Genomic DNA, 22,677 nt, shown 5'->3' with positions numbered 1-22,677 from the left:
GATTTTAATTTAGCCAACTTGTAATCTAATACTAGGCGTTCACTAGCATGCAGGTATTCTCGTTTCAACCCTGTACTTCAGTGCTTCATTGTAAAGTTCTCAGACAATTATTTTATTATAAACCTTACCTGTAATACCATAAGGTGTTTCTTGCTTAAGGGACTTTTCTTGTATAGCAGATTTCTCTAAATTACTTTCATTCCTCAGATTTTTTACTTACTTATTGGATCAATATCTGTTACCAAAAATTTTGGAGAAATTTTTTTGTAGTTTGTCATAAATTTTGTTTTTCTTCAGAGATTCTTCAATTTGTTTTGTTGGCTACCTCCTGCGAAAGATTCAGGTGCATCTCTGTATTTGTCAGACTTTATGAAAGTACAGCAGAAGCGTCAGAAAATGTGAGACAACTTTCTTGAACACCTCAGTCCTTTCTCCCCAGCTTTATTGGTGAAATTTGATACCCTGACAACTATTCAATCGCCGCGCGGGATTAGCCGAGCGGTAAAAGGCGCTGCAGTCATGGACTGTGCGGCTGGTCCCGGCGGAGGTTCGAGTCCTCCATCGGGCATGGGTGTGTGTGTGTGTGTGTGTGTTTGTCCTTAGGATAATTTAGGTTAAGTAGTGTGTAAGCTTAGGGACTGATGACCTTAGCAGTTAAGTCCCATAAGATTTCACACACAAATTATAAACTATTCAATCTACATTCTTACGGTTTCCCCAATAAAACTTATTGTAGATAAGTTTAAAATGTAGTTTTCACGGAGTATTATCGTTACTTCAGATTTTCTTTCTGATGCTAACTTCCATTTGTAAAAAAAAAGTGTAGTGCAAGAAGTGTCTCTGCCGCGTCTTGTGCATAATGTTGAGTCATTTCCATGTCACTAGGTATACCATAAACTTGCGTGTAGTAAATATGTTGACTAAATCAAATGGTACTTTTGCTACCATAATCGGCACCTTTGTTCAATACATGCTTAAAAAGTACTAATCCTCATCCGTCTGAAAGAACGAAAGTGTGTCTAAATAAGAGAGGCGGGTTTGAAAGGGAGGAGTGACAACGAGTTGGTGAAATAGGCGGGAATCATGATAGCATTTTGAACAAAACTCTTTTTGGACCTTCGGCTGCGTCAGAGTGAAACAATGAAGCACTTATACAACCAGCGTATCGACGACTGTTGGTTTTCTTCGAAGCGCCTAACATACTGAATTCTGGGGATAGTCCTCTCTATACATAGGGTGCCTCTCCTAAGAGTCAATTGTCACTTGATAACCGATATAAGATGGTGTCTACCCTAAGAGTCGTCAGGCGCTTTTTCTCTGTTATTTCGGCGGATATTTGGAATTTCGTTTTTGCAACGTGTAGGTGGAATCAGCCCAGACAAATAGTCTTTCATGCAATGCCCAGTGTCGATGGAAAGCTTCGGTTTGTCTGCCATTACAAATAAAATTATTTTTAGAGTGACACTTTTCGCGCCCATTCGATAGAGGTGTCCCGCACAAGTCTACTCCAGTAATCGCTTTATCGAAATTTATTAACAGAGTAAAATACGAAGAATAGCCGGTACTCCAGCACGGACAGCACCGACCTGAGCTTCGCTGACTGCTGCAGCCAAGCTTGGAACGCTACTACGAACATCGGACTAGACTAGCCTGGTAGCGCTCTATCGAATAGGCACATAAAATTTCGCTTTAAGAATCATTTTATTTGTAACAGCATAGAAACCAACGCTTTCCTTCGACGCTGGACGTCGCATGAAAGACTTGACACACAGTATCGTTTGGACTGACTCCAGTTATGCAATGCGAAAACTAAATTGCAAATATCTGCTGAAACACTAAAGAAAATGCGACTGACGACTCTTAAGAGAGACGCCGTCATATATCGGTTATCAGATAACTGACGAGACGCCATTGCACAGTGCAAAGTCAATACGTCAAGGGAGGGGTGGCTGCACTTCGAGTTGCTATACAGGGTGATCCATTGATCGTGACCAGGCCAAATATCTCACGAAATAAGCGGCAAACGAAAAAACCACAAAGAACTAAACTTGTCTACCTTGAAGGGGGAAACCAGATGGCGCTATGGTTGACCCGCTACATGGCGCTGCCATAGGTGAAACGGATATCAGCTGCGTTTTTTTAAATAGGAACCCTCATTTTCTATTACATATTCGTGTAGTACGCAAAGAAATATTAATGTTTCAGTTGGAAAATTTTTTCGCTTTGTCATAGATGGCGCTGTAATAGTCACAAACATATGGCTCACAATTTTAGACGAACAGTTGGTAACAGGTAGGTTTTGAAATTAAAATACAGAACGTAGGTACGTTTGAACATTTTTTCGGTTGTTACAATGTGATACACGTACCTTTGTGAACTTATCATTTCTGAGAACGCATGCTGTTACAGCGCGGTTACCTGTAAATACATTAATGCAATAAATGCTCAAAATGATGTCCGTCAACCTCAATGCATTTGGCAATACGTGTAACGACATTCATCTCAACAGCGAGTAGTTCGCCTTCCATAATGTTCGCACATGCATTGACAATACACTGACGCGTGTTGTCAGGCGTTGTCGGTGGGTCACGATAGCAAATATCCTTCAACTTTCCCCACAGAAAGAAATCCGGGGACGTCAGATCCGGTGAACGTGCGGACCATAGTATGGTGCTTCGACGACCAATCCACCTGTCATGAAATTTGCTATTAAATACCGCTTCAACCGCACGCAAGCTATGTGCCGGACATCCATCATGTTGGAAGTACGTCGCCATTCTGTCATGCACTTAAACATCTTGTAATAACATCGGTGCAATATTGCGTTGGAAATCAACATTCACTGCACCATTTAGATTGCCATCGATAAAATGGGGGCCAATTATCCTTCCTCAAAAAACGCCGCACCATACATTAGCCCGCCAAGGTCGCCGATGATCCACTTGTCGCAGCCATCGTGGATTTTCCGTTGCCCAGTAGTGCATATTATGCCGGTTTACGTTACCGCTGTTGGTGAATGACGCTTCGTCGCTAAATAGAACGCGTGCAAAAAATCTGTCATCGTCCTGTAATTTCTCTTGTGCCCAGTGGCAGAACTGTACACGAAGTTGTCGCCATGCAATTCCTGGTGCATAGAAATATGGTACGGGTGCAATCGATGTTGATGTAGCATTCTCAACACCGACGTTTTTGAAATTCCCGATTCTCGCGCAATTTGTCTGCTACTGATGTGCGGATTAGCCGTGACAGCAGCTAAAACACCTACTTGGGCATCATCATTTGTTGTAGGTCGTGGTTAATGTTTCACATGTGGCTGAACACTTCCTGTTTCCTTAAATAACGTAACTATCCGGCGAACGGTCCGGACACTTGGATTATGTCGTCCATGATACAGAGCAGCATACATAGCAGACGCCCGTTGCGCATTTTGATCATAATAGCCATACATCAAGACGATATCGACCTTTTCCGCAATTGGTAAACGGTCCATTTTAACACCGGTATGTGTCACGAAGCAAAGACCGTCCGCACTGGCGGAATGTTACGTGATACCACGTACTTATACGTTTGTGACTACTACAGCGCCATCTATAACAAAGAGAAAGAAGTGGTCCAACTAAAAGATTAATATTTCTTTACGTACTACACGAATATCTAGTAAAAATGGGGGTTCCTATTTTTAAAAAAAACGCAGCTGATATCCGTTTGGCCTGTGGCAGTGCCATCAAGCGGGCCAATCATAGCGCCATCTGGTTTCCCCCTTCAAGCTAGACGAGTTTCGTTCTTTGTAGTTTTTTCGTTTGATGCTTATTTCGTGAGATATTTGGCCCGGTCACTATCAATGGACCACCCTGTATAATATATCGGAATGTAACGTCGGTTGTCACCTGATAACCGAAATATATCGGTGGAGGAACATCCCCAGAAACCAGCAGTTTAGACGTCCAGAAGAGGATTTTTCAAAGACAGTCGAAAAGTCAGATGTATAGTGTTTAAGCGTTTCATAATGACGTGATTTAACATCGAAAGGATTCTTATTCAGATTTACTCTGATCGTGGAAATCTGGAGACTAACACAGGGTGAATCACTTATAACTTGCACCGCAGATACTGCGAAAATGGAAAGTGCTATTGTGCGGTTTTCACAGAACGATTTGACAGTCAGGGGATCGTATTGTTAGCCAATCAACAGGTTGTGATAATACATACAAAGTGTATTTTTTGTGCAAATATGGATTTCTTTAAAGAAAACAATGCCTACTGACATTAACGAACTAAAAATAGGGTAAATTAGAATGTCATGGGTGTTTGTTACAGGATTATAGTGCCAGTCGTTTACGAGATAACGTATTTTCAAAGACTTCCACGCTGACACTTTCACGATACCTGTGGTAGTACACACTAAAGAACAACACAAAATAATACATTATTTATGTGGATTCTGACCAATAATGAGACAACTGACTGTCGCAAGTTTTGTTTACAATGACCTCCGGCAGCTGCTGCATAAGTTTTAGCATTTCAGCGGAGATGTCAGAGCAGATTGCAGTAATACATCGTTGTATTTCATCGGGTGTAATTTGCATCTCCTTGAAGACAGCGTCTGTTAGTTTTCCTGGTCAGGCGTCTGAGCAACACACGGTCTTCCTCGGTCCACAGTCCGTGGCGCTAAGGATCCTGGCTCGGCAGCGCGACGATACATAGGTTGGATGACTTGACCATCTTCAGTCTGGAAACATCTGATACAGCCGCGCAGCCTCGTGTCCATTACCATTCGTGCGGCCATATGTAAAAATGTTTGCCTGATCGTGAAATGAAAATACTGCCATGTTTGAACAAAGCACTTTCAATTAACTCACTGCTGTAGTACATGTACACAGTGGACACGTTGAAGATAGGCGAATGACGAATGTTAACTCGTCCCCTTGGCAACACAACGCCGTATGGGATATAATGATTCAAACGTGTGCATAGATAAGTGAAGTCGTTGGGTTAATAACTCCCAAAGTTTTAAATGTTTTTGAAACATCCTGTATAATGAAGACTTCGAAAGTTTCAAATGGTTCAAATGGCTCTGAGCACTATGGGACTTAACTACTGAGGTCATCAGTCCCCTAGAACTTGGAACTACTTAAACCTAACCAACCTAAGGGCATCACACACATCCATGCCCGAGGCAGGATTCGAACCTGCGGCCGTATCGGCCGCGCGGTTCGAGACTGAAGCGCCTAGAGCCGCTCGGCAGCTCGGCCACAGCGGCCGGCTCGAAAGTTTCAACACGAGCAGTAGAACCGACATACAATTCGGCTAAAGACTGCAATGAACTGAACAGAATATTCAGAATAAAGTCTTTCTCGGCAAAGTACATCTAGTACTCCACGTACTGCATATAGGCGACAATGAAAACTGCTGATAGCGTCCGTTATGTTGCATTAGAAGTATTGAGTGCAAAACAGCTCGCCACTATGATCACAAGAATTGCACAAAGTGGATCATAGATGAACTCACTGAGAGGTGTGACAGCCGTTAGAACGAGCAGCGTGGTAATCAATCTTCCATAACGCACATGTCAGACTCACATGAGATGAAGCTGCAGATTGCAAGAATATGATATGCAACGCAAGTGAACAATTTGTCCTGCAAATTAAAGTGAAAGTGGTAGTGTGTAACCAAAACTGGTGTGATGATATATTCCGTAGTCAGAAAATTAATTAATAATTTCTACTTAGATGTTTATCATAGTTAAATAACTGAGGAAAGATGGTCTGGAATTATTTATTAGCAAGCATTGAACCGAGAAAAAACACGCTAATTTACACTGAAATGTTTCCGCTGTTCGTATCATATTTCAAGTTTATCATCCTCTGCTCTGTAACCCGTTCGTGAGATGATAAACATCTCTCTTAGGGTCTCTGCAAGATCTTTTAAATGGATGAGTACTGAGGTGGGTACTGCCAAAGATAGGTATAACAACAGATAAAATATTATTCAAATTTCCATTCAAGATTTCTTCGCGAGTTGTCTCACAGGTAGTATGGTTTCTTGATATAAGAACGTAAGCTTCCGCGGCCGATGTCATATTGATTAAAATTCTTCTCGGTATTATGCCGCGTCATTGCTAAAAACTAAGATCAACAATAAACTAAAACCAGCGTTTGGGCCGAATTGCAAACGGCCTTCCTCAGGGCACGACACAGTCGTTGCAATTCGGCCGAAACGTTGGTTTTAGTTTGTTATTGTTGTTAGTTTTTAGCAATGACGCGGCATAATACCCAGAAGAATTTTAATCAGTATGGGTTCTTGTTTCTCAACTTCCTTTGTTTCTGGTCTTCCCGATGAGCCTCTTGTAGATTACTGAAGTCTATGGCTTCCTTGACATATAGGTAAGTCTTGCATCTTTTAGGTATTAGTCCTTATTTCCTTTCTTCCTTTGGGATCCACCGAATAAAGTTTTTGTCCCAGTGGTAATGGCATATGCACCTCTTAAACCATCGACGAAATACACACCTGACGTTACGTTCTCCTCGAATCTCCTTCCTCATTGCACACCATATGTGTATTTATTTTTATTGTCCCCACAGTCATGGGTATGTGAAACATGAGACACTTCAAAAAAAATTCTTCTTCTAGTGCTTATGTTTCTCCTTAACTGTTTATCTAACAGTCCAGATAAAACTGAAACCATTTCTGTTGTTGAGTATTTCAATGTTCTCTTTGTTGGTCAGCATTAATCGTTTACTTCGGGGTCCAGCACTTGGTCTGTGGCACACTGGTATGGTCAACTATGCCATTCTACCATTCCGTATCAATTTACATCTAGTACCATGATGTGCGACCATTTCTTTCCCAAATTGTCGCGTAACTAATATAACATCAGAATATAAAGACCCATCAGATCAGAGTAATTAACCAAAACTGAGAAATGAAATTCATATCAAGGCCAGTGACTGTTGGTACTTAGTTATCGCAATTTATATTTTTATACGTCTTTTTATAAAGTATATTATTCTCTTTCTTGCCTTTCTTCAGTCCTACAATGGATTATCCTATTCCAGCTTTATCAAATGTTACTTCTAGCACGTTGCCAAATAACTATTCTGTTACCTACCCTTCTGGTTTCCCATTAGAGCATTTCCATGTAGGTAATGCAGCTGGTGAAGTTATCATCCCCTCTGATGTTAATTATGTAATTGACATAATATTCCAGTAACCACATGACCGTGTTATTTTTTATGATAGGATATCATCTGAAGGCAGGCAGAAATAAACGACTGTCGTGTGGTTGATTTCGGTGTTCACTATCAGCGAGGCACATTTGTTTCTGGTCTATTTCCAGTTACATAGATGACGACAGCAATTGAAACGGTATAGAAGGGTGTCAACTAATTCGCATGAGGGGCATTTATCCGTGTCACTAACTCCTATTTTCTGAAGCTTTTAGTTTGTTGCAATGGTATTGTTAACGACCTTGTACCATGTGGATGTAGCATCAAATGTGCGAATTTTTAAGGTTATGCTTGTACACACAGTTTCCTAGGCAGTGTCTGGTTACTTCAGTTCTATAATGTTGGAAGTTTCCGGCTTTTCCATTCAGGCTGGAAATCTCTTGTCAGATGGTTTCTCTTTAGGAGACTAGCGTCTATGTAACTGGCTTAGAAGTGGAATACCCTAACATGTTTCAACTTTTAAACAGTTTTGCTTATGTCGAATAGTGGATGCATGCTTGATGGGCGCACTGTTTGGAAAAGCTTTGTTGTCATAATGCCTGGACTTGTGTTTAGTTGTGTTATTATACTTTCGAGGAAAACGCCTTGCTTTTCTGATGATGCGAACGAGTTTAAGACCTCGAGACTCCTTCGATTTGGCTAGGGTATCGTACGACAGCCTGAAATGTTTCCCTCTCTTACACATCTGCTAGTTAATAGCAGTATCCTGTTGTCTTGCATTTCTGGAGTTGGAAAGAACTCCCCTACATAGTATGCTTGCAGAACACATAAGTGTTTATGATTCTAACTAAGCTCACGGCGTGCCATTTACTTTCCATAACTGATCCTTGCATATTGTTTATGACAAATTTCCAATTTTTAGCTGCCATCTGTAGAGGGAACCTGCCTAAGACGACTCGTAGCGTTTTGTAATCATCCACTATTCGTGCCCACAGTATACCTAGATAGTCAAATCCCGTGATGTTTAGGATTTTAAATATACTTCACTCAGTTGCCCCTTTTCATGAGCGATATTTCGTCTTCATTCCTTATTAGGACAGTGACATCAGCACCTGCTCTTACGAGTGACATTTGATCACACTTCGAAATAGCTGATACTGTTTCGTTAAGAAGCAGTAGCAACGGCTCTATTGTCAATACGAAAGGAAGCATAGAAAACGGACTCCCTTGTGGCACACACCGTCGTATGTTAGTTTCCCATTTATTTGCGCCCTAGCAGAGATGCCAGCGATCATACTCTGAATGATTCTTATTACATTCTCCTGCTTTTACTATTATCCTCATTACGTACTGATGGCCGATAAGATGAAAAAATAGGAGCATTTGATGTTGGTCACAGAAGCCACTGAAATTATATCTTGAATTTCAGAGAAATCACACCTTCTACGAGACAAAACTGATGGTTTTTGGTTACCTTTTAAGCAAGTGGGTCATCCTGCTGTTAATTACTCTGGCGATAGTTCTGTAGTCAAAGTTCAGCTCTTCTTTGGCACAAAAACAATTTTGCCCTCTTTAACACCGTTAGGCACAATCCCGCCATGAATGAACGAAAAATGACATTTAAAATGGCAGTAAGAGCAGTCCAAACAATAATCGAGAACTTGTGGTAAAAATCTTTGGGAATTCCATTCGGGCCTGGAGCTTTGTGGGCTGATAATTCAACAATCCACGCTAAATTCACCTACAAATTCTCTATTGTCATCTTCAGTAATTTGTTTGTTTAGCAGCTGTATCGCTTCAGCTATGAATTCTTCATTGTGCGACACATGGAGCAGCACTTCTGGTAGTGCTCTCGTATTTCATTCATTACCTCGTTTTGGTGAGTTAGTGTGTTTTCCCATGCTCTCTTTGCTACTCGTTTGGGAACGTGCGTCTGCGGTTAGTGTAATGTTTGATGAGGTCTCGGTTTTTTCTATGAATTTTGCTTCGAATTTGATCCTCAGGTCATCTGACTGTTTCCTACTTATGGTAATGGGCTTCGTTTTAATTCTCATTATCTGTTGCATGTGGTTTTTTTAAATGTTGGGCTTTTCGTAAAGTTCTCAAAGGTCGGCGAAGTAAAATTCCATTATTTTATTTACTTCATTGGTTTTATGTCTTCCATGAGTTATTACATATGCTCGGAGCGACTTTTAGCAATTCGGGTCCACGAGTGGGCTTCTAACGTGAAGTTGTCGATTGAACGTGAGCAGTTGGTCTATTTTGTTCTGACAGCGTCACGTAAATCTTCGTCACCTAGATGGGAGACGTTTAACATCCACTGACCTCTATGCAGTTTTGTGGGTTGTTTTTCAAGGTTCAACGTAACAGATAACGCACAGTTATTTGCAAATGGAGCAGGGGTAACTTCAGTACAGAGAAATCGTTGACGAATGTTCTATGTTATGTACATTATGTCAATCCGGTTAGCTATGGTCGATATCAGGAAAGTTTATTTCACAGATTTGAGGTATTTCAACTTCCATTCATCCTTGAGCAGCAAGTTCTTCACAAGGTCTTTTGTTTGAAGTACACAGTTAAAGATGTATCCCATAAGTAGATTAGGTGGATTTTGTCTGAGAAGATGAGGTATTTCATCTTTAAAGAAGGCAGATCGTTCCGCCGTTATGGCTCTGCCTGATGTGGCCGTAAACGTTTAGACGGATGACATCGCAAATTTTGCACGCTATTTCTCTCCCGGGCTCTACTTTCTCAATATCTCTAATTAGGATACTTTCAAACACAAGGATGGTCGTGTTCCTGTTTTCTTCGAGCGCAAAGTTTAGGATTGTTCGTCACAACATTTGTGGGGCGCCCTGTAATTACGGTCACGAGTAACAATTCGCGTAGTCATTTTGTGAGATATTTATCAATCATTGCTGTTGCCTCCAAGTCAATGTGAATACGTCGCGGTCACTAAGTAGTAAGTTTCAAGGATGAGGTTTAAAATGGTTCAAATGGCTCTGAACACTATGGGACTTAACATCTGAGGTCATCAGTCCCCTAGAACTTAGAACTACTTAAACCTAACTAACCTAAGGAAATCACACACATCCATGCCCGAGGCAGGATTCTAAACTGCGACCGTAGCGGTCGCGCGGTTCCAGACTGTAGCGCCTAGAACCGCTTGGCCACTCCGGCCGGCAAGGGTGAGATTACGGAAATGTGTGACCAATACATACACAGTAAGGAAGCTACGAGGGTAATCCCAAAACTGTCTCCTATTTTTATAAGTACATAGACCTGTTTATTTCTACAAAGAATTACATTAGTTTACAGCTTGAACATTTAGCTATTTTTCGACATAATCACCATTTCTATCGATGCATTTTTGTAGACGCTGTGGCAGTTTTTGTATGCCGATGTCATACCAGCTTGCCACCATGCTGTTCAGAAAGTTCTGAACCTCTTCATTCACCTCGTTGTCGGAGCTGAATCGCTGGGACCACAATTAAAGCTGACAGGTACTGTGAGACTCTGAAAAAACTCAAACGGCCTATTCACAACCGGAGAGCAACAGTTCCAGTGGAACGTAATCACCCACCCACCCTATAGTCCTGACTTGGCATCCAGTGACTTATCACCTGTTCCCAAAGTTAAAACAACATTTGGCCGGAAAGCGAGTCAGCTGCAACGACGAGGTGAAGGAAGAGGTTCATAACTTTCTGAACAGCATTGCGACGAGCTGGTATGACATGAGCATACAAAAACTGCCACAGCATCTACAAAAATGCATCTACAAAAATGCATCGACAGAAATAATTACGTCGAAAAATAGCCAAATGTTGAAGCTGTAAACTGATGTAAGCCATTGTAGAAATACAGGTCTATGTACTTATAAAAAAATGGGAGACCTTAATTTTGGGATTACCCTCGTACAATGCCGTAGAATGTACAGCTGTTGTTTCACAGGCAGTAAGTTCCTGTCCTCATAATGAAGGTCTACGTTGAAATTCATGTACGCCTGGTTACAGAATGCTAAACGAAGAGAGTTGTATGCGACACTTGCATATATCATGTCTCTTTATCTGAGTTCGTAAGACCAACAATACTGTCCTCTGTTTTCCTGTTTTGATGTAGCCATTACCTAAGACAAATAACAGATAAATAGTTTGGCCATGCACAAGTTTCTTAGCGCTATTTACAGCCATAATGACATACTTCTCAGCTTGTTCGCGGAAACCTCTTCGTGAACTGCAGTGTGTACCAGACGCAGAGCTTTGCCAAGAAATACCTACGCGTAGGAAAAGAGACGCGGAGTATCCACAAAAGATGTAATTGCTGTCGCCGAAACACTGTGAATGTTAGGCTCTTTGGGGTACCGCCATGAGTACGTTATTCTGAGTTTCGTTCAGTAGTTATCTCTCTAAGTGCTTACACTCACCGAGAATTCAAGACTGATCAAAGCGAACGGAAATATTGTGAACAACCATGTTGTATTGATTAGGTTAAAAATAGGGGAGACCGGGGCATATTTGCATGGATTTCTTTTCGGAATTTTAAAAATTTTTTTTGTTCGACTTATCTTTTTTAAAATTACATCTACATCCACATTTACATACATACTCCGCAATCCACCATACAGTGCGTGGCGGAGGGTACCTCGTACCACAACTAGTATCTTCTCTCCCTGTTCCACTCCCAAACAGAACGAGGGAAAAATGACTGCCTATATGCCTCTGTACGAGCCCTAATCTTTCTTATCTTATCTTTGTGGTCTTTCCGCAAAATGTAAGTTGGCGGCAGTAAAATTGTACTGCAATCAGCCTCAAATGCTGGTTCTCTACATTTCCTCAGTAGCGATTCACGAAAAGAACGCCACCTTTCCTCCATTTCCGTAACGCTCGCGTGATGATCGAACCTACCTGTAACAAATCTAGCAGCCCGCCTCTGAATTGCTTCTATGTCCTCCCTCAATCCTACCTGATAGGGATCCCAAACGCTCGAGCAGTACTCAAAATAGGTCGTATTAGTGTTTTATAAGCGGTCTCCTTTACAGATGAACCACATCTTCCCAAAATTCTACCAATGAACCGAAGACGACCATCCGCCTTTCCCACAGCTGCCATTACATGCTTGTCCCACTTCATATCGCTCTGCAATGTTACGCCCAAATATTTAATCGACGTGACTGTGTCAAGCGCTACACTACTAATGGAGTATTCAAACATTACGGAATTCTTTTCTCTATTCATCTGCATTAATTTACATTTATCTATATTTAGAGTTAGCTGCCGTTCTTTACACCAATCACAAATCCTGTCCAAGTCACCTTGTATCCTCCTACAGTCACTCATCATCAGCAAACAGCTGCACATTGCTATCCACTCTATCCAAAAGATCATTTATGTAGATAGAAAACAGCGGACCTACCACACTTCCCTGGGGCACTCCACATGATACACTCACCTCCGATGAACATTACCATCGAGGACAACGTACTGGGTTCTATTACTTAAGAAGTCTTTGAGCCACTCACAAATTTGGGAACCAATCCCATATGCTCGTACCTTAGTTAGGAGTCTGCAGTGGGACACCGAGTCAAACGCTTTCCGGAAGTCAAGGAATATGGCATCCGTCTGATACCCTTCATCCATGGTTCGCAAGATATCATGTGAAAAAAGGGCGAGTTGCGTTTCGCAGGAGCGACGCTTTCTAAAGCCGTGCTGATGCATGGACAGCAACTTCTGTCTCAAGGAAATTCATTATATTCGAACTGAGAATATGTTCGAAAATCCTGCAACAAACCGATGTTAAGGATATTGGTCTGTAATTTTGAGGATCCGTCCTTCTACTCTTCTTATATACAGGCGCCAGCTGCGCTTTTTTCCAGTCGCTCGGGACTTTACGCTGGGCAAGAGATTCGCGATAAATGCAAGCTAAGTAAGGAGCCAATGCAGTAGAGTTCTCTCTGTAAAACCGAATTGGAATCCCATCAGGACCTGGCGATTTATTTTCAACCCATTCAGCTGCTTCACAACCCTAGGGATGTCTATCACTATGTCCTCCATACGGGAATCTGTACGAGACTCAAACGGCGGTATGTTTGTACTATCCTCCTGCGTGAAAGATTTCTCAAATGCTAAATTTTAATTTCAGCTTTCGTTTTGCTGTCTTCCGTTGCCAAGCCAGACTGATCAATGAGTGACTGGATGGAAGCCTTCGACCCACTTACCGATTTTACATAAGACCAGAATTTCCTTCGATTTTCAGCAAGATCTTTTGCTAAGATATAACGGTGGTAGTGGTTGTATGCTTCGCGCATCGCTCTTTTTACACCAGCACGAATCTCTACTAACTTTTGCCTGTCCTCATTCTCCCAATCATTCTTGTACCGCGAGTGCAACTGTCTTCGCTTCCTAAGCATTCTCCGAATTGCGCTGTTAAACCACGATGGGTCTTTTCTGTCCGTAAGCCGCTTTTTCGGCACATACTTGTCCAATGCGTGATTTACAATATGTTTAAAATTTGCCCATAATTCTTCCACGTTCATCGTACCGGAAGTAAATGAAGTCGATTCATTAACTAAATGGGATGCTAACAACTGCTTATCTGCTCTTTCGAGTAAGAATACTCTCCTAGCCTTCTTGGCCGACTTTTTAACTTTCGTAACCATAGTCGTAATGACAACATCATGATCACTAATCTGTCTCAACACTGACACCGTCGATGAGGTCTGGTCTGTTCGTGGCTACCAGATCTAAGATATTTCCATTACGCGTTGGCTGTCGATTTAGCTGCTGAAGGCAGTTTTCGCATAATGTGTTCAAAAGTATTTCACACGACGCCTTGTCTGTACCACCTGTACTGTATCCATAGACATCCCAGTCTATACTAGGTAGTTTGAATTCGCCACTGACTAATATAGCACGATCCGGGTACTTTTGCGATACAGAGTGTAGACTCCCTTTGAATGATTCTAGAAGTGTCACGGTGGAACCTGGTGGCCGGTAATAATACCCAACAATTAACTTCCTAGCCCTGTTAAACGTGTCCAGATAACTTCACAATCACATTCTACTTTGACCTCAGTAGACACAATATTTTTGTCACCTGCAATGAAGACACCACCTCCTACGGTGTCTAATCTGTCTTTCTGATACACGTTCCAACCCTCACTAAATATTTCAGAACTTCCTATCTCAGGGTTCAGCCAGGTCTCAGTCCCGAGAATAATTTACGCTCCACACGCTTCCTGGAGGGCAGTAAATTCGGTAACTTTATTCCGACCACTCTGAGAATTTATTGCTAATATCTTGATAACTGAAGTGTCTTTACACTGAGCGCGTCCTGATTTCCCTGCCTGCACGTCGACTGGTGAGTGTTCATCAGGACACCTCGCACTACTGCCTAGCCTAAAAAAAACGCATGTGCACGCCACAAGTACTCTGCTACCCCAGTAGCCGCTTCCTTTTTAGTCTTATAACATGGTTATTAAACTAGATCTTGGTATATATTCTTCTAACTCAACATTACATTTAAGAGTGCAAAATAATCCAGATACAGTTAAGATTATGTATCCCGAATAAATTTTGAACTGTCAAGATTGCTAAAAGCATTTATTCATATAGGTTGCCGGCTTCAGCATTTCTCTGTTGCCATTTTCGGTACTATATTTACATAATTACACGATCTTACCCTTCGGACAATACGAGATGATAAACAATGTAAGTCTATGTTGGTATTGTGAACTATACTAGAAGTCGGCATGTCAATTTTAAAAGAACAGCTATTTACACACATGTTTTTGCGTCAATTACAAGTGCTCACATTCATCGCCACTTTACTTTGAGCTGTAAAGTGGTGATGATTGTGAGCACTTGTAATCGACGCAAAAACATGTGTGTAAATAGCTGTTCTTTTAAATCTGACGTGCAGGCTTCTAGTGTACTCACGATACCAACGTGGATACACACTGTATAGCACCACTTACAATACTGAAGAAGAAGAAGACTGTGTAATGTTGTAAACATGGATCCAAAAATGGCAACAGAGAATTGCCGAAACCAGTCATCTATACGAATAAATGATGTTAGCAATCTTGACTGTTAATAATTTATTCAGTATTCATACTACATTCCTGACGATGTCAGAAATGTACGTTTAAGTTTATTTGTATCACATCTTGTAAGAGGGTAGTTTGTTTGATTGGTTTGAAGCGAGGTCATCGGTCCCATCGGATTACGGAGGGAAGGGGAAGGAAGTTGGCCGTGCCCTTTCAAAGGAACCATCCCGGCATTTGCCTTAAGTGATTTAAGGAAGTCACGGAAAACCTAAATCAGGTGGGCTGGACACGGGTTTGTACCGTCGTCCTCCCGAATGCGAGTCCAGCGTGCTAACCACTGAGCGACCTCGCTCGATGTAAGACGATAATGTCGGCAGCTATTTTTAAATTAGACGTAATTCTGTCAATGTTCAGGGTAAGAACTGTGTGTGGCTAAGACATATCAAAATGGTTCAAATGGCTCTGAGAACTATGGGACTCAACTGCTGAGGTCATAAGTCCCCTAGAACTACTTAAACCTAACTAACCTAAGGACATCACACACATCCATGCCCGAGGCAGGATTCGAACCTGCGACCGTAGCAGTCGCGCGGCTCCGGACTGAGCGCCTAGAACCGCTAGACCACCGCGGCCGGCTAAGACATTATTTAATTAGCTAATTTTACACTGTCACATTAAGTCCTCGTACCACTCCATTTGTGTGTCCTTGGCAGCGTCGGATTCGTGACTTTCATTTTCCTTCCCTTTGGATGTTTTAGTCAAGTTTTTCTTTTTGGTGACGTTTGCATTGGTTTGTATTCCGTACGACTAGGTGGACTGGCGCTGCGTCGTTCTATAAATGAACGTGATAGGTGCGCCATACAGACGACCTGCTCATTTTCTAAGTGAATGACTTCTCGTGCATGCAAATCGGGTTTCTTTTTTGCAGCTGGTCTGTGTTTACATTATGACTCTCATTTACCTCCTGTTTGTGTGCAATGGCTGCACTGCTCCGAAGGTTGTCGACGGTTGTCTGGCACTAGGATGTTCGTGTACGCTCATTAGGCGACGTGACGCATTTGTTTTCCTTACTCGCGTGCTCGAGTTCCATTCGCTGGGCCACGTGTCGGCGGGCAGCACGAACGGAAGGCAATGGCGCGACATTATGTTGTCATTTCGGTAGCTGGTTGAATTTCTGTGCCATGGAGTCAGTGGCAACTGTATTGTCTAATACCGTGTCAGATGCAGGTTCTTGAGAGCCCTTTTTAGACGACTGTCCGGTTTCAGTAATCTCATCGTCGGAACTATTCCCCTTGCTCGTTCTCCATGCCCGTTCGTCGACTCCTGGTAGCTCACTGGAGCAACTGTTCTAGGTATAGATTGTTGCCAGTGGCGAAAAATCTTGGAGACGTAATATGTCAGATTTTTCATTTTCATTTATTTCAGGTGACTGTTTTTCAGTTAAAAGATCTGTCAGGATTACTTTCTGTAGGGTGTAGAGAGTTTTGTAAAACGGCGTTTGGGACAGTTTTGACGTTCATTACATATAAAGCACGTAAAACCTTGGACTGACTGTGAAACCTGCAGCTTGTATCCCACAACCATGATATGTGACGGAATATTGACTTTTGCCGGCCGGTGTGGCCGTGCGGTTCTAGGCGCTTCAGTCTGGAACCGCGTGACCGCTACGGTCGCAGGTTAGAGTCCAGCCTCGGGCATGGATGTGTGTGATGTCCTTAGGTTAGTTAGGTTTAAGTAGTTCTAAGTTCTAGGGGACTGATGACCACATATGTTAATTCCCATAGTGCTCAGAGCCATTTGAACCATTTTTTATTGACTTTTACCTACATTTCTACAAACGGCACGCCGCTGAAAACTTGCAACCCACAGCATGTTGACTGAACCAACGTTCATTTCTATGTTTCTAGCTTCGTCGGAGTGGGTATTAAAATCCATGGAGAAGAAATAAAAACTTTGAGGTTCACCGATGACATTGTAATTCTGTCAGAGCCAGCAAAGGACTTGGAAGAGCAGTTGAACGGAATGGACATTGTCTTGAAAGATGAACATCAACAAAAGCAAAACGAGAGTAATGGAATGTAGCCGAATTAAGGCGGGTGATGCTGAGGGAATTGATTAAGAAATGAGACACTTAAAGCAGTAAAGGAGTTTTGCTATTTGGGGAGCAAAATAACTGATGATGGTCGAAGTAGAGAGGATATAAAATGTAGACTGGCAATGGCAAGGAAAGCGTTTCTGAAGAAGAGAAATTTGTTAACATCGAGTATAGATTTAAGTGTCAGGAAGTCGTTTCTGAAAGTATTTGTATGGAGTGTAGCCATGTATGGAAGTGAAACATGGGCGATAAATAGTTTAGACAAGAAGAGAAAAGAAGCTTTCGAAATGGAGTGCTACAGAAGAATGCTGAAGATTAGATGGGTAGATCACATAACGAATGACGAGGTACTGAAAAGGATTGGGGAGAAGAGGTGTTTGCGGCACAACTTGACTAAAAAAAGGGATCGGTTGGTAGGACGTGTTCTGAGGCATCAAGGGATCACCAATTTAGTATTGGAGCGCAGCGTGGAGAGTAAAAATCATAGAGGGAGACCAAGAGATGAATACACTAAGCAGATTCAGAAGGATGTAGGTTGCAGTAAGTACTGGGAGATGAAGAAGCTTGCACAGGATAGAGTAGCATGGAGAGCTGCATCAAACCAGTCTCAGGACTGAAGACCACAACAACAACAGCTTCGTCATAAGTGATAAGCACTTCTTTAATAAAGGAATTTCTGACTTCATGGGGGAGCTTAAAGACACAAGTAACTTTACAATCAGCGCCTGTTCTGGTAAGAGAAACAGTACTTACAGTTCCGTCGCGATGGCGAAATTAAGTTCCGCTTCCGCGCTCAACAGCCGGTCCAGTAATACAGGATTCAGAAGTGTCACGAAGAAGCTGTACTGTTCCAATTCATAGTTAGCCGGGTGAGATTCATCGCTTGTGATTCCTACCACACCCACTATTCATTCGTGAACTTCTAGCGAACTTAGTTGAACGGCACGTTGAAACACGTATGTAACGCAGCAGCGATGGCGAGGCATTGTAGCATCTGTGACCAGAGAGTTTGCGCTTGACCGCGCGAGTGTTGCGAGCGGTTCTCAGTCTGTCAGTAGTCGTTGCGAGTCTGTAGCTCTGTCTAGTTGAGAGCAGTACTCTGTCAGTAGTCGTCGCGTGCAGTACGCTAATAGTCGTCATGCAGAGCGGTCGGTCAGTAGTAGCAGCCCAGTGCGGTTGTGTGATGTAGGCGGTCGGCAACACTGGTCAAGATGGTGAATAAGGTATACTGTTAATTAATATAATCATTAGATAATGAAAAATTTTATTTATTGTAATTATTCTCCAACAAGTCCCCCAATAATAATTTTTATTTCAAAAGCATTTTTTCAAAAATTTAATTTTTTATTGAACTAAAGATTTCGTTGCACTTCCCATTTCATTCCACTTCTTTTGAAGAAAAATTTCACTAGAATCACAAAAAAAGAGAATATTATTATTTGCAATGCAGTTCCTCCAAGCGGTGCGCAACAACAAGAGCAGAAATGTGACATCCATTTATTCTGAGGTAAGACTTTAATTCTGATTGTTTTGCACAGGGCCAAAGACCGATATTTCGGTTTAATTGTATTTTCTTGTCACTGAACGGACTTTAAATTTTTTTATGAAAAACTTATATTTGAGTCAGATTGCGAATTTCACATTTTGTTGCCATTGTCAGTACATTTCATTGTGGGCAGGTTACGCTTAGCGCAATGTCCATTAGCATTCATAATTAAATATTGTCGTGTTTCTTTCTTTCAAATTTTTGTGGGGAGGTTACACTCGGCTCCCATTTGTATTAAGTATTGTCATTTATTTCATTTATTTCTTTTAAATTACGGTGGGGAGGTTACACTTGGCGACACCCAGTCCAGGATCGAATTTCGTTGAGAGTCTTTTGAGCAACAGTCAGATATCTGCTCTTATTTGCTTAGATATAATTAGGATTTGGCGCTACGCTTTTATTAACTTGTGACTTTCTTTCTACAGGTCAACAGCAACTCGTTGCTCTGTTGTATTTGTGTGTTGCTTTTGCATTGTGCTTATTTATTTTGTGAAAAATTGTGACTATTGTAAAAATGCCGCGAAAGACTGTGAATAGTGTATCGCGAGGTATTTTGAATGAAATTACCGACTTAAACAGCGTGACCGATAGTAATTGTGACACGCAGTGTAATGATGACAATCCTGCGTTCACTAACAGTCAGTGCATTCCAACCACTAGTGATGACTTTTACCCTGATAATGAACAAACGAACTCAATTGTCTCGTTTGTTAATTTGACGACAATTGATGACGCAGAACGCTCTATTGTAATGAGCGCTGCCCGGCTTAACACACCCGATTTGTAAAAACTCAAGTAACGAACAGACAAATTTGTCTAATGAAAATGAACAGATCACACAAAGTAGGACGGATTTATTTAATTCCGAAACAATGACTGATAGTGTACATTTGACTGGCAAACCTTTTTCTAAAATACAGAATGACCAAATGGTCACACAGAGCATGACAATTGCATGTACTCCATCACAGAGCACTGAGAATGCAACTGCTACTTTTGATTTGAATCAATTTATGGCAATGCTACAATTTAAGAACGACCTTACTGTAAATTGCAAACAACTTAGTGTAGATGTCAAACAACTAGATAAAAAACAAGACAATAATAAAGCGGATCTCAAACAACAACTTAATGAACAGGTCAAACAACTTAGGGAAGATAACAAACACTTAAATGAGAAACTTGACAATAATGACGAAAATCTCAAACAACTTAGTGAACAGGTCAGACAACAGAATGAAAAATTAGACGACAATTCCAGACAGCTTAGTGAACAAATTAGAGCCGTTGCCGCGCAGTGCCATGACACTAAGGAACAGTTGAGCGTGGAAATTGAGGCTTGTTCACAAAAAAATAGCGAAGAAATTAAGTCTGTTGCGCAAGAATTAAGGGAAATGCAGACAGCCGCAACAGAAACACTCAGAGACGAAATTAGCGGAGTCGCTAAACAATGCTCTGAAAAAGCTACACAATTACGGGACGAGTTTAAAGCAATAACGGTAGAACTTTCGCGCACAATGGACGCAAAGATAGACGCGAAATTCGAACAGCAGAACACTCAGATTAATGAGCGCTTTAATCAGCACATACAGAACAGTGATACGCGTTTCCGCAAATTTATTCAAGATCAAAACAAAGTAAAACGACAAGTCATGGAAACAATCACTGCACAAAGACAAGAAGACAAACGTAAAATGTTCGCGAAAGCGAAGACATACGTAGACAATAATATTACTACAGTGTCCGACAAAATTAATACCATAGAACAATTGAACGCGGAATTACGGGATGAAATTTCTGATCTTAAATCAAAAACAGATACACACACAGTAAATATTCAAACAGTGACGGACAGACTCGAACAATTAGAACTAACACAGGATTCAGATGTTGTCAAAATTGACGTTAAAAAACTGAACGAAACTACACGTAAGTTGCAAAAACAGATTAATGCGTCTGATTCTAAAACCGATGAACAAGCAAAAATACTGACTGAAAAATATGATGAATTAGCCAGTCGTATTGATGCTATTGAAAGTGCTAATGACAATAAATCAGACGATACTTCACCGGTTTCATTTAACCAAACACCTGAATTTCAAAATTTACAGCAGACAATTAATGAGATCGATTCATCTAACAACACGTTACGTAGGAAGTTGTCAAATTTACAACAAGAAGTAACAGAGATGAAAAGCATTTCAGTTAATAATAACATACAACAGACACCACTTTATGAACATGTGTCAGACTCACGCAGCGCGTATAATTTGGGTAATCTACAGAGAGTACGGGACTTAGATTCTGATCAACCACAGTTCAATAGATTCTCTTACGATTCTGAACCTGTTCCATCACACAGAGATGATAATTTCGACTACAAACATTTTCTGTCAGTGAGAAAGTTTAAGGTTTTCAAAAACGATAGAACGCAGATTCACCCACTGGATTGGATTCAACAATTTAGCTTTGCTCTTCCACCGACTTGGCCTGTTACGCATAAACTTGAATTTATTTGCAGCTTTTTGGAAGGCGAACCGGCAACTCGTATGAGACCGATCGCGAGGCAATGCTACTCAGTAGAGGAATTTCAGAATGCATTTCTGTCAGCGTACTGGTCGAAGACGACACAGCGCGGAATCAAAGATCAGTTAATTAGTTTGCCGAATTACGAGAACTCAAATTTTCCCAGTGTGACGCAATTTTTTGAGCATATGGTACAACAAAACCAATACCTGAGTGAACCGTACAGTGAATCCGCACTTATACAATTATGCATTTCCAAATTACCACGGTCTTTACGAGTGTCACTTCTAACGGGTCAGCAAAAAGAAAATATTTCAGCATTCAGAGATTTGTTACAGCTCTTGGAAGTACAGCAATCTGATTATTCTTTTGTAAACAAAAACTTTTCGTGTAACAACCAAGGTCAACAACAGTACTACAATTATGATCAGGGACGTAATTTCAATAGGAAAGATAACAGACGCTTTAGGAACGACAACTACCAAAACTTTAATAACAGTCAAAATTCTAATTATCAATACCGTCAAAATTTTCAGCAACAGGAACAACACTTTAGTAACAATAGAGGTGTTTCACAACAACAACATCAAAACCAGCCGGTTAGCATACCTAACCAACAATGGAATACACAAGGTCAACCAGGCTTTAATGTTTCGCCGCGTGGACGTATAGCCCCTGGTCCAACAAATAGTAACGCACGGCAGCAAGGAAACAATTACGTACAGAGAAGACAGTATTTCAATGCCTATCGTAATGCACCGTATAGGAATGACTATCACGACAGACGTAAAAACGATGAGCAGAATTATCAGCGTACATATAATAACAGTCGGTCTCACCAGCAACAAAATAATCAACAAGGACCTATTCTCATGAATGAACCCGACAGTAGGTACCATCCAGAGCATAACACGTCTGGAAGAAGTAATAGGACAGTTCGAATAGTCGAAATGCCACAGAACCCTCCTAATAATAATAACACGTCAGATAGAATCTGACTAGATAATGTACAGGACGCATCTTGCAATAATACAAGCACTACCTTTGACACGCAAAATGTTGTTCACGAAAATGTAATTACTTTTGACATCAGAGACACTCTTTTACAGGAAAGACCAGTTGTTCAGAAAACTATTTCACATCCTGTTATCGAAATCAAAATTGGTTCATCGAAATTCTCAGCAGTAATTGATTCCGGCTCACCGATATCAGTAATAAATGAAGAGACTTTTAATGAGTGCAACAAAGAGAATACCTATCCGACACTACCTTTAGGCAAAACAAAAGTGAAAGGAGCAGT

The sequence above is a fragment of the Schistocerca piceifrons genome, chromosome 3, assembly GCF_021461385.2.
Source record: "Schistocerca piceifrons isolate TAMUIC-IGC-003096 chromosome 3, iqSchPice1.1, whole genome shotgun sequence".
Lineage (NCBI taxonomy): Eukaryota > Metazoa > Arthropoda > Insecta > Orthoptera > Acrididae > Schistocerca > Schistocerca piceifrons.
This window is presented reverse-complemented; position numbering follows the sequence as displayed.